General features: G+C 42.5%; 1 protein-coding gene across 1 annotated transcript in view; it reads left to right on the top strand.

Annotated features, from left to right (window-relative positions):
- The first annotated feature begins 819 nt into the window (after window positions 1-819).
- Window positions 820-6,616, top strand: part of SLC2A10 (solute carrier family 2 member 10) — a 173,936-nt gene continuing 168,139 nt past the window's right edge. Inside the window, exon 1 of the mRNA XM_069243469.1 lies at window positions 820-975. The gene's annotated coding sequence lies outside the window, so the exon portion shown is untranslated. The remainder of the gene's footprint in view (window positions 976-6,616) is intronic.

The following is a 6,616-nucleotide window of genomic DNA, read 5'->3' as shown; positions in this document are numbered from 1 at the left end:
ACAAAGAAACAGCACCATGCCTAATACAGGGAAGCAGAAGAAACAACATTCGGCCACACAGTGCAAAGCAGCAAGGCAAAAGAAAAAAATAGTGCGCCACACTAAGATATCTGGCCAATAGTGCAATAGTCCATGTAACAGTGTCAGTCTGCAAGTGGTAACAAAACAGCCTCAAGGCAGGACAACCTAGGGAATCAAGGGAATTTTGAAAGGCCGGCCCAGGAATGAATATAAATGATGTGCGTGAGATGGGCGTTGTTAAAGCCCACAGAGTAGACTACACCAGGTCGAAGCAAGCGCGCTGCTAAACTCGACCGAAAAATGACAAAGCTACGAAATAATGCTATCAGAAATTGGGCTGCATTAGGTCGCATAATATGGCTGTACTTGCAGCCTAATTTAGTTAAACCCTCCGCCTAATTTGGTCGTCCCCTGCCGTATATTTTCAAAGGTCCTGATTATACTGCTGTTTTACTCTTGCCACTTTTATTGTTTATTCACCTCTGCATATACTCTTTGTAAACAAATGTATTTTATTTAAGGGGAGAGCTCTAGCTTAAAAAAACTGGTGGCAGAACACCTGGAGATGGCAAAACTCGTTATTTCTTTGGAAAACGGACAACACAAATTGCACGAGACCAGGTGCTAAATCGCGAAAGCAGCTCTTTCCTTGGAATAACAGCATAATTGATCTATTGTAATCTACCGGTGATGCGCGGACTAGCCAGAAGGTGGCGCCAGTAAACCCTGTCCTGACAGTCCTCTCCTTAAATCCTCTGTGTAAGAAAGAAACTTTCTGCCACGTCAACTGAACTTCCTGGAGGATTAGCTTCCAGCCAGGGACATCAGCCAGAGATACCTGGACCTGGTGAGAGATCTGAACAAACAAGGAAGTTAGGAGGCAAACAAACCACCTCTGTTGTTTTGTGGACTATTTTCTGATACGGGGAAGAATGCAGTCAGCACACAATTAAGGTATTTGAGCATCTAGTCTGGTCCTTGTTGATTCTGGCTGCGTTGCGAGAGATAAACAATGCATAGCGTTTTAAACATTAATTTTGAGCGTCTTTCAGTGTGCTTTCCGGGTGTTTAAATGTGCAAGAACGCGTGGCCAGCACACCGCGCCGATGTTCTATTAAAGAAAAAGCCGCACGTTGAGACCCACAATGTTCCGTTTTTTTTTTTTCTTTGTTCCGCCTGCACACATTTTCTATTAGCCAGATTAAAATCTGCCGTGACGCCGTTTGAGGACAGCCCCATGATAATATCTCGAATTTGGCTGATGGCAGCAAGGAGTAAAAACTAATCCCGTAGAGGCTACACTAATCTCCGATATTATCAAGAGAGTGTTCACCTATTGACCCCCGCGAGCAGATCACTGGCGTATTTACCGTTGCTTCTTGGTACGTGTAGTTTTGCTGTGCCCTTTACCGCGCGACTATGGGCAGAACCTTCAGAAATCACGAATACGATTCTGGTCAAGAACTTGAAATAATCGGTGAAGGGGAGCAGGGGGGCGGAGGGTGCTTTCTTAAAGTTAAATGAACAATGGGTGCCAAACGGTTGTTCTTTCCTTTGGGAATATGTGTTATTAGGCCAGCTCATCAAATTCATTTGTTTAGGATACCTAATAATAGGCGTCCCATTGTAAAGATTTCAGTCCATTGCTCTCGGAGATCCAGTACAATCGTGGCTAGGGCGGCCAGAATTATAAAGCCAGAAACTGGGACATTTCACAAAAATGAAAGAAAGGATACAGTTGCACTTCAACCGAGCGCACAGAATGAATGCGCTCAACAGCATATAGTTACCGAAGAGGCACTAAGAACATAAATAAAATGCATTATTAAATGCCTGCATCACGCCTGTTAATTACAATTCTTATGATAGAATCTACCTATCCCTGCTTTAGAAAAGATAAAAAGGCACCTTTCATTGTTTTAGGCGACTCTCTCCAAAAACCGGGATATGAGCTAAATTTCCCGAAATCTGCTGGTACAGCGGGTAGAAACCGTGAATGTCCCGGGGTATCCGGGACGCCTGGTAACCGTAATCGTGGCTGTAAAGGCTTCTATCATAGCTTTATGTGGGATGAAAAAAGTGTGTGAATTGAGGCCATGATTCATGCACCAAAATCCAAATAGAGAGCCACCCTAACAACACATTTAAATAGAATCACAACTGCAACCAGCAATCATGACCACTGCTCTGTGCGCCTTGCAGGGAGGCCAAGGACTGGATGACTGTGTATTCCCATCACATGTTGCCCCACTGAGAGGCACTGAAAAAAAACTGGCACTGCCCTTAGCCAAAACATAATCGTGCCCAGTAATAAACACCTGGGTGCGACTTCATTCAAATTACGCACTAGACAAGATTAATGCGCTGCCTTGGAAAAATAAGCACTAACAACCATCCTGGAAAAAGCAAACACTCTCAGGGAAGGCGAGATTAAGTAAAGCATGTGAACTATCAGCAGAAACGAAATGGATTACCTTAACGTTTTTTACACTCATTGTTCAGAATTGTTTTGCATGAAAAGGTAAGGACATGATTACAGGACCCATTTCTAAGCCCTTTTTAAAATACTTTCAGGTCTGCGACTTGGAGAGTCTTGGTCCACTTAAAGCCCTGTTTATTCTGCAGCGCACGCCCCAGAGCCACCACCCAGTGGACACTTGTGAGCAACAATACCAAAGGCTCTTCTAGTGGACTTTGCGTTGTGCCTCTTGATGATGGCCACCCTCTGACTCTACAGCAATGCACATCCCAATGTACCCCTTCTATACCTGCTTATGTTTGACCTTTAGTTTTTGTGAACTAATGGTTGTGTGTTTGTTGGACGTTGTGAAAGTTAGGTATAGGTTTGTTGCACTGTATCATTCATTTACTGCAGTACTCACAGGCACACTTACACTCATCACATGCATTTAACAGGCACACACTGAACACCACTACATCTTTCACATATTGTACCACTCATGGGCACACACACAGCACATGCATGTAACATGTATGCACTGCACAACCCTAAACCCTTCATGTATTGTACCACTCACAGGCACACATACAACCAGCACATGCCTTTTAACATACATGCCCTGCAGAGTACTGCATTATCCCTGTATTGTACCATTCACAGGCACTCACACTCCCAGTACAGGTACACCACTCATGCAGCGCACAGCACTTCACACCAAACCGATGTAGGCCAAGGGTGAGGTAAGCACACAGCAGTGGAACTTTAAATGAGTAAGCCTGCAGGCCTCACGCCAGTTACACAGGTTAAAAAGGACCTGTTCACCCTTACTGATCACCACACGGTATGCTGCCACCACCACATGTGTGCTGCTTAACTTCTTACAAAGGCAGTAACCTTTCTCCACTATGAGAGTAGCAATTTTGAGACACCTCCTTATCCAACAAGACCGCAATCTATGAGACAGGCCTATGTGATGACACACATGCATGAAAAACATATGTGTTTGCATATGACCACAAAAATCAGCATTAGGGACCCAGGCATCAGTACAGATGGGGCACTCGGGGAAGGGGTGCACGTCCTTTACCACGCAGAGGACTTTTCGTTCCCAACAATCATCATTTAAAAACACTCTCCGTGCATCCTCTTTATCAGTAATAGCAGACTTGTTTGATTATTTACAGCACGCAATGATTGGAATTTATAGCTGTGATAACAATGGTGACACACGGTGGAAAAAGACATAACTTTAAGAAACGCACTGGATTCAAAATAGATCATCATGTGTTACAGCAGAGTTATTAATCATAAAATAATATTTATTGACTTGTGTAACTTAGCATAATTACTTTCAAAATTAATTTACAGGGCCCTTGCCTATTTGCACTAAAGGCTACAGTTATGCGGCATTTAAAAGTTGCACTAATAAGTTTCCTGTCTGCGTGTTTCTTTTCCTCTTCTGTGTTTTAAATTTTTATGAAATAGTCGAAATGGGATTTATTTCCTGGTGCTACTTCACGTACTATACTTCGGAGGTAGCCATGTTGAGACATTCCTGCAATGTTGCAGTAGCCTAGGCTGTTACCCCCTGCAGGTACAGCTCTATTATCTGTTCACTTAATGGCTTACTGTGAAATTGTGCAATGCCATTTTCCTTATTTGTAGGGTTAAAAGGGTTTGTTATTAATTTGGATGATCACTAGAGTAGCCTGTTTAATGTAACACAATTTCTGAAATGTTGATTAGTTTTTCATCACAAAAGTATGATGGACAGAGCACCCTGGGACCCGTTTCAGGGTATCACCCTTCATCAGCCAGGCTAGCTTGAATACAGTGGCACAGTGAGCACAGAACCCACGTCTGAAGAGTCAGGGAGTGGCTGTGAATGGATTAAAGAGGCCTGAGAAGGATTTATGATCTGTGTGTGCATATTTAATTGCAGTAGCCGTGTGTTTCACAGGAGAGCTTTGGGCACTGGCACGTTTTTATTTACAAATTAAGCACTGGAATTTGAAAACCATATGATTTAGAAAAAGTGCAACCGATTTGAATCTGTCACAAGAAATCCATGACCCCTGAGCACTAAGTGCCTGCCGAACAAATTGTTAGTTGGTCATATGATGTTTTGTAGTTACAAGTGAACACAATATAATCTGTGGAACGATGGACGGAACTTTACCTGAGACCTCTCATGCATTGCATTTGACGAGCCAAGCAACCTTCACTAAATTTGTAGAAAACATCCACCCCGATTCATGAATGTTGAAATTATTGATGTATTAAAATATTAGGTCACCATAGTTTTTTGGCTTTAATACGAAAAAGGTGGTTAATTTGTACCTGTATTTTGCATTAGTACATAGGAATTAATATCTTTAATTCAAATAAGTGTATAATTCAGAAGTTTTCAACTTAAAAAGTAATTATAATCAAATATTGGGTTTGATCACAACACTAGCTATGCCCCCTAGTCTTGCTGATGCAAGCGGAGTGATATTTATTGTGGTGGGTTACTGATTTGCCCATGGGCAGAGAACTAGTTCTGCTATCATCCACATACATGCTATATGTACAAGGGCACATAAAGTTTGTCATAGCGCTTGACAAACAATCATTGGCAAAGCCAATAGGTCTCCCCTGTGCATGAACTATTGGCTTTGCCAATATGTTTTAGCCATATTTTACACCAGCTTCGCCATTCCTCTCTTCAGCAGGGCAAGTTAGTGTGATAAAGGACAGGGGAGTGTTTTAAAGCCATCCTACTCTGCACTTCTGCATTCTATGACAACAAACTCTACACCACTGTACTGTGTGCCACTGTACTCTGTATCACTCCACTACAGGCTACAACACTTTGCAGCACTTCACTGTACCCCACTGCACTCTACAGTCCCATACAGTACTCTGCACGACACTGCACTACTCTATTCTGAACCACTCTAGGCCCCTGCACAATATGCCACTCTGTATTCTGCACTTTACGGGACTGCACTCTACACCACAGCAATCTATGCCACTTGACTCCACTTTGGCCACTGCCCTCTGCATTGCACAACTCTATGCCACAGCACTTTACCCCTCTGCAATCTGCACCACTCCACTCTTCTGTGCACCACTCCACTCTTCTGTGCACCACTCTACTCTACTGTGCACCACTCTACTCTACTGTGCACCACTCCACTCTACTGTGTACCACTCTAATCTACATCACTACATTCTACAATGTTGCATTGTATGCCACTGAGTTCTATGCTGCTTCAGCCAATGCCACTGCACTCTATGCCACTATACTCTGCAACACTCAATGCCGGTTCACTCTAAACCAGTCCGCTCGACTCTGCAGCTCCATCTACAACACACTACTCCACTCTTCACCATTCCACTCTACAGCATTCCATGGCACTCTTCTCTCAGCCACTAACTTTTAGCCATGCTAAACAGCAGCAGCGCTGACGTACAATACAGCTAAAACACATTGGCAAAACCAGTAGCGCTTGCATGGGCGAGACCTATTGGCTTTGCGTATGCTTGTTTTATTCATTGTTGACTTCATATCTGAGAGTAAGGATCATTTAGGGGTGACTAAGTCAGATTTGTGGATGCAAAGTGACCTAGAGATCAGAATGATATTATCAAACTGTCCAAATATTTTGTTAAACGGAATCTGAAATATAATGATCCAAAAGGAAATATTATGTTTAAACATAAACATTTTTGATGTCAAAAACGTACATTTTGCATGAACATAGTATGTGGTTTATTTACTAATTTGTGTTACAAGGTTAATTTATATTTTTGAACACGTTACGAGGAATATTATCAGGCCTTAAGCAGTGGAGGATTAAAACATAATCTGGGATCAGTGAGTTTAAGAGGGTCTAAGCTTGACACTGATTAATAAAGTAGCTGCCAGAGCAATTACTGTGTGTTGCAACCAGGAATTAATAGAGGTGCATACATTGCTCGCTGGATAGATAGAGGCTGCGACCAGAGAGAGTGATATATGGAAATAACATATGAAATGAAGTACCTCTAAAGTACATGATAAGGATATTGCAAGTCACTGAGGAATTCCATGACTATATCAAGGTTCAAAACCGATGCCTCAGTTACTTAATAGGGAAAGAGAACTCC

This window comes from Pleurodeles waltl, chromosome 7 (genome assembly GCF_031143425.1).
Source record: "Pleurodeles waltl isolate 20211129_DDA chromosome 7, aPleWal1.hap1.20221129, whole genome shotgun sequence".
Lineage (NCBI taxonomy): Eukaryota > Metazoa > Chordata > Amphibia > Caudata > Salamandridae > Pleurodeles > Pleurodeles waltl.
The sequence above is the reverse complement of the archived record's forward strand: the minus strand, read 5'-3'. Positions and strand labels throughout refer to the sequence as shown.